The sequence below is a fragment of the Lycium barbarum genome, chromosome 8 (assembly GCF_019175385.1).
Source record: "Lycium barbarum isolate Lr01 chromosome 8, ASM1917538v2, whole genome shotgun sequence".
Lineage (NCBI taxonomy): Eukaryota > Viridiplantae > Streptophyta > Magnoliopsida > Solanales > Solanaceae > Lycium > Lycium barbarum.
In genome coordinates, this window is record NC_083344.1 from 122,216,451 (window position 1) to 122,223,439 (window position 6,989).

A 6,989-nucleotide genomic window follows, 5' to 3' on the forward strand; every position below is an offset into this window, starting at 1 on the left:
GTTTCATCATCATCATCATCAATTTCATTAAACGTGTCGGTATAATGTTGTTGCATTGCCTCATGATCTAAAAGTGGATTATTTCCACCAACATCAATACCTAAATTAGGTGTTTCGTTCACAAATGTTTCCTCATTAAACCCACCTCTAACAATACCACTATTACCGGCACTACGTCTAAATCTCTTCGCCATTATTAAATAGAATTAATCTAAATTACACTCAAACAAATCACAAGAAAATAAATTTCAACAAATTAAATTGCGTAAATTAAATAGCGAAAAATAAAGATAGAGTTGGAACGAAGGTACCAAATTGCCGGACTAATTTCCAACAAAGTGAAGGCGGCTAGAATTGCAAATCCACCAAAGCTACTTCGGATTGTTGCAAAATCACCAATTCCACCAACAATATTATAATTGCAAAATTAATAATTGAAACTAGAATAAGACATTATAATATTTAATTGAGAGAAATTTAAAGTGGCTAATTGTTGCAAAGTAACTATAATTGAGAGTTTGAGAGAAAAAGAAGAGTGAATTGGTGTGGATTAAAATGGAAATGGAGAGGGGTTTATATAGGGGTGGGGGATGGGTTAAAATGTTAAAAAAAAGTTTGGGGGTTCGGGGGGGGGGGGGGGGGGGGGGGCAAAAGGGGAGTTTGGAACCGTTTGGCAATGGTCATTTTTGCAAATGGACCGTTGGCCAACGGTCCAGCCCAATGTCCCAACGGCTACATTTTAAAAAAAAAAAAAAATCTGACCGGTTTAACCGGTTCCGGTCCCAAAAAAATTGAAACCGGACCGGTATGTATTAAACGGTTGATCGGACCCGTTAAACCGGTGGAACCGGTTTTACCGGTCTGATTCCGATTTTACTGGTCCGATTACCGGTTAACCAAAATCGGTTGACAGGCTTAATATCACTAAATAAAACTTAGAAAAATTACTTGCTTTATGCCTATCAAAAAAGAAGAAGAAGAAGAAGAAGAAGAAGAAATTTTATAGCTTCTTGTTATCACTGTATCTGAAAACTTGAATGGTCTCCCTTTTTTTTTAGGGAAAAGGGTCAAATATACCCCTGTACTTTCTTTTATTAGCTAGCTTTACCCTTCATTAGCGATTGTGAACAAAAATATCCCTGTCATTACTAAACTTTACACCTATACCTCTATTTGGATAGAAAACCTCAAATCAAACTCAATTCCAAATTTCATTTAAAATTAGGGCAAAAAACATTTATGTACATGGTAAGGGGATATATTTACAGAACATGACGGTATTTTTCAGCTTACAAAATATATCAATAGATTTGTTACAAAATCTATACGAATTAGGTAAATTAAAAAGAAGTAAATAAAAAACATTAAATAAGGTAAGGAAATCGTTTTACTTATTTTATCCACTTTTCTCTCTCCATTCAAAATTTAGAGATATAGTTCCCTGATTTTCTTCAACTTTTGCTTCCTTATTTCATCCACTTTTCTCTCCCCATTAAAAATTAAGAGATATTGTTACCTAATTTTCTCCAACTTTTACTTAAAAAGTCCATTATAATTGGTAATTTTTATGTACAAAGTTCATACACCAAAAAATATATATGTCTAATTTTCGTATGCAATATGTATAACTGTATAGATTCTTATTTTTTTTTTATATATGAAATCTGTATAAAAATTAAATGAGTATTTTGAATATTATAAAGTACATATAAATTGTATAAAATCTAATCAAAGTATGTATAAATTATGAGAAAAATATGTATAATAAACTTGTAATTGATACAAACCAGATTTCATACATAGTTCATACACCAAAAAATAAATATATATTAATTTTTGTATGCAATATGTATAAATGTATAAATTCATTATAATTTCTACGTATGAAATATGTATAAAAATTGTATGTATATTGTGATTATGATAAAGTACATATAAATTGTATAGAATCTGATCAAAGTATGTATAGATTATGAGAAAGTATTTATGTCTAATAAGTTTTCTGATTGATGCAAATCAAATTTCATCCACATTTCATACACATAGCAGTTTTTAACATTTTTAAGACTAATTGATATCGAATTTGTTCGCATTTCATACACATTATGCCGCATATATCTAAAAAATGACATATATCAGACTCCATACAAATTTCATACATATATTAGTTTTCAACATTTTTTAAAACTACGGTTTATATAATTTATACAGGTTTTCAAAACACACAATGATCATATATATATATATATATATATATATATATATATATATATAAATCTGAAACCGATAAAATTCAATTTTTATGTACAATTAATACACAAGTTAGTAATCAAAAATACTTTGTAATATTGGTTTGAAAATTTATACTAGGAGAGAACATGGACTTTAGATATGAAAATGGCGTCTATCATAGAGGGAGAGGAAGAGAGAGAGAGAGAGAGAGAGATATTTTTAAAAAGAAGAAGAAGTTAAATGGTAACTATCCTAGAATTAAGTCCACATTTAAAATCAGATTTTCTTCTTTAAAAAAAGCCTAAAATCGTGGGTATCCCATTAAACCAAAATCTGATATACTTTGTAATTTTGTTGGTATGTTTTGTAAATAAGAAAAAGTATTCTTATGTTTTGTAATATAGAGTCTTAAATAGGTATTATTATGTCATTTTCCCTTAAAATTATCCATTTTGAACGGAGCCTCATTGAACCCATTCTGTAAATTGTAAATTGTAAATTGTGATGTTCTTGTATTTACACAAAAGTAGAAACGTCAAAATCAGGAAAAAAAAAATTGACTGATAGCAATAGTTAAACGAATATAATTTGTTTCAAGTTGTAATCCACCCATTTTGTGGTTTAAGAACACGGAGAGTGGAATTTTATTTCTTGGTACCTTGATGCTATTATTTGTAACAGAGGTTCATATGGATTGATAACTATCCTTTTATTTGTGAGACGTTTGGAAAAGGAATATTTGAATTTAATAATTTCTTCTGAAAATATACCAAAACAAACTGATGTTACCGATGTCCAGTTGAATGCTATTAATTATTGTTCTTTTTGTGGTCTAGGCAAAGAGTTCTTTCACTTAAAATTCACCAAACTAAGAAATTTTGTCTCTGTTTTCTCCCAGAGCAAGAAAAAGAAGTAGAAGCCATGGATTCTTTGAAATACCACTGAAGGAGTGAAGACTAAGAAAAGGGAATTAGACCCACATTGCTATAAGTGTTTCCAGTGGGGAAGGGAGAGTAAGAGCAGCCAATTGGAGAGGAACAATTTAAAGCTCAAGTTTGAAAAATCAGATTGCCGCAAACGAGCTCCGTTTTGAGTGAATATTACTGCAAAATAATGGAAATGTCTTGGAGAGTTCATATATGAAATTTGGATTAATTAGGTGGAGCATTCAGAGTTTCTTTTTGGTGAATTTCAGCTTCAAATTCGTTGCTGAAGAACTGGTGTGTCAGGGCAGGTCAGCAAAGGAAGTGGGAAATTTTAAGTGAAATTGGAAATTGGGTTTGATTTGGGGGTTTTCATCTAAATAGGGGTATAGGTGTAAAGTTTAGTAACGATAGAGGTATTTTTGTTCACAATCGCTAATGGAGGATAAAGTTATCTAATAAAAGAAAGTAGAGGAATATACTTGATCCTTTGCCCTTTATTATATGATGAAGTTTCACTATAGCAAGCAATTGATGGCATATTGCTATTCATAAATGTTACTACTACTTAGAAGAGGGAGTTCGGTCTTCCCTCTTCGTCGTAGTTTATTGGCCCCATAAAAAATAAAAAATAAAATTTTTGAACCCTATATTAAATAGGCCATAAAAAAATTGTAAAAAAAAATAATTATGGATCCCATATATATTAAACAACAACTAATATTTTTTAAAAAAATGGGCCTCATATTAAACACCATGCGTATTCGTAACAAACACTAATATAATAAAGTTTTAAATACGGAGCATAAACTAAAAAATTGTGGATCCCATATATATTAAACAATAACTAATATTTAAAAAAAAAAAAAAATGGGTCCCATATTAAACACCATGCGTATTCGTAGCAAACACTAATATAATAAAGTTTTAAATACAGAGCATAAACTACAATGTTATATTAGTCGTATTTTGAACATAGTATCCCATATTAACAAAATCAAGCAACATATAAAAAAAAAGGGTGCAGACTTTGTATTCTTAGCAAACACTAATATAATAAAGTTTTAGATACGGAGCACAAATTACAATGTTATATCAATCGTGTTTTGAACATAGTATATATATAAAAATAAAAATAAAAAAATAAAAAATTGGGCCCCATATTAAACAGGCCCATTAAAAAAAATTTGTCGGCCCTATATATATTAAACAACAACTAATATTAAAAAAAATGTGAGCCCCATATTAAACACCAGTTTTTTTTAAAAAAAAAAGTGGAACCCACCACATCCAAACTCACGGGACAAAAAAATGAACCCCATATTAACAAAATCAAACAATATTAAAAAAAAAATGTGAGCCTCATATTAAACACCGTGCGTATTCATAGCAAACACTAGTATAATAAAGTTTTAAATACGGAGCATAAACTAAAAAATTGTGGATCCCATATATATTAAACAACAACTAATATTAAAAAAAAAAAAAGTGGGCCCCATATTAAACATCATGTGTATTCGTAGCAAACACTAATATAATAAAGTTTTAAATACGGAGCATAAACTACAATGTTATATTAGTCGTATTTTGAACATAATATCCCATATTGACAAAATCAAGCAACATATATAAAAACAAAGGGTGCAGACTTTGTATTCTTAGCAAACACTAATATAATAAGTTTTAGATACGGAGCACAAATTACAATGTTATATCAATCGTGTTTTGAACATAGTATATATATATATAAAAAAAAAAAAATTGGGCCCCATATTAAACAGTCCCATTAAAAAAAATATTGGCCCTATATATATTAAACAATAACTAATACAAAAAAAAATGTGGGCCTCATATTAAACACCATCCAGTATTAAAAACAAAAGTGGAACCCACCACATCCAAACTCACGGGAAAAAAAAGTGAACCCCATATTAACAAAATCAAGCAATATTAAAAAAAAAAAAAATTGTGGGCCCCATATTAAACACCGTGCGTATTCGTAGCAAACACTAATATAATAAAGTTTTAAATACATAGCACAAATTATAATGTTATATTAATCGTGTGAGGACCCCACCGCCTGGGTCGCCCAGGACCGGTGAGTAGACTACAGGTGTAACCCATGCATGCTGTAGCCCCCTCCCATGCTTGACATGGCTTGACATACTGGGGTATTGTCTCTGTAGGGGTGCAAGCCAATTCGATTTCACTCTGCAGAGTATCGAACCCGCGACCTCCTACTCCTTTACATTCCCCTGAGGGAATCGCCTCTTACTAATTGAGCTGATACCAAGCTTTGTCACGCCCCGAACCATGGCCTGGACGTAACACGGCACTCGGTGCCTGATTGCATGTGACCGAGCGAACCACATGGCTTGCTGAATCATCATGATACATAACATATGCGGAATATAACGTGAATGCATAATGATCCTTTATAAAACATGGTAAGTCATAATACTTAATAAAATACTTGTTTAAGCATGAGTGAGCCAAAATGGCTATACGACTCCAAATGTCTGACATGACATAACTGACTTGTCTAGTCTATGAAACCTCTATCATGAGTCTGACTGAAAAACATACTTACTGGGACAAGGCCCCCAGCATACCTTTAGATGCATAATTAATCATAAAACAAAAGTTGACTAAACCCCGAATGAGATGGGGCTCACCAATAAGCTGATACGAATGTTGTCCTACTGAGCAGAGGTGTCGTCCTGTATATCAGTACCTGCATCGTGAAATGCAGGCCCCCGAGCAATAAAATGGGACGTCAGCACATTGAATGTACTGGTATGTAAAGCAACCGAAAGAAACAACATGGGACATGGAATAACATGATAAGAGCTGAAACTGAAAAACTTGGACATGAACATGAGCATGAGTACATATGTATATATATAACATTAGTAAAAACATGATAAGTAGGGAGAGCAATAACTTATAACCGATCCATGGTCTGGTGCTTGCGTCCCGCCAGCAGAACACTCAGTCCTTGCCAGGGAACATGAGATTTGCTAAAATATGAAAGGATCCAGTCATTATGAGAGATCGTCCGGGACATGGGTGGAGCGATCCTTATCCTACGGTGGCTACGTAGTTTCAGGCTATCTGAAGCCCTCCTCGGTAATTAATGCAACTCCCAAAACATGAACATGTAAAATAGTGGCACTTTCTGCCCATGGTATATCATGAATCATAACTTGCTTGTACATAGTGTTCATGAATCATAACTTGCTTGTACATAGTGTTCATGAATCATAACTTGCTTGTACATGGTTTTCATGAATCATAACTTGTTTGTATAGTTTCATAAGATAAGTTGTCATAGTCTTGCAAAACATGTTTTTGGTTCATGAGTAATAGAAAGCTTCCCGAGATTCAAATCCGATCCTAGTACACCTAGGACATGCCAAAAGAAGAATAGGGGTAGCTTTACATACCTTTTTCGCCCTTTACGCTAGTCCAAATTCAATTCCCGTTTCGTCAAAAATCTGCAATTGGTCACGTTTACCAATTATCAATTTCAAGCCTTTCGAACTTGAATCTTAACTTATACTTTTCTACAAAAATTTGGGCAGCATTTCCCCTATACATATAGCACCCCCGAGAATTTAACTCGGCCAAAATAATTCAACAACAACACTAACAACACCAACAATCATCACAAAACACAATATAGTATAACTAGTCCTCTTTCCAACATAGTGCAATAACTTTTATTCCAACTTCACATTTCCAAACCAATCTCAATGTTTTCACATTCATTACTAATCAAGATCATTACAATATAATTCGGAAGTATTTCATATCATTTCTACAAAATATTCA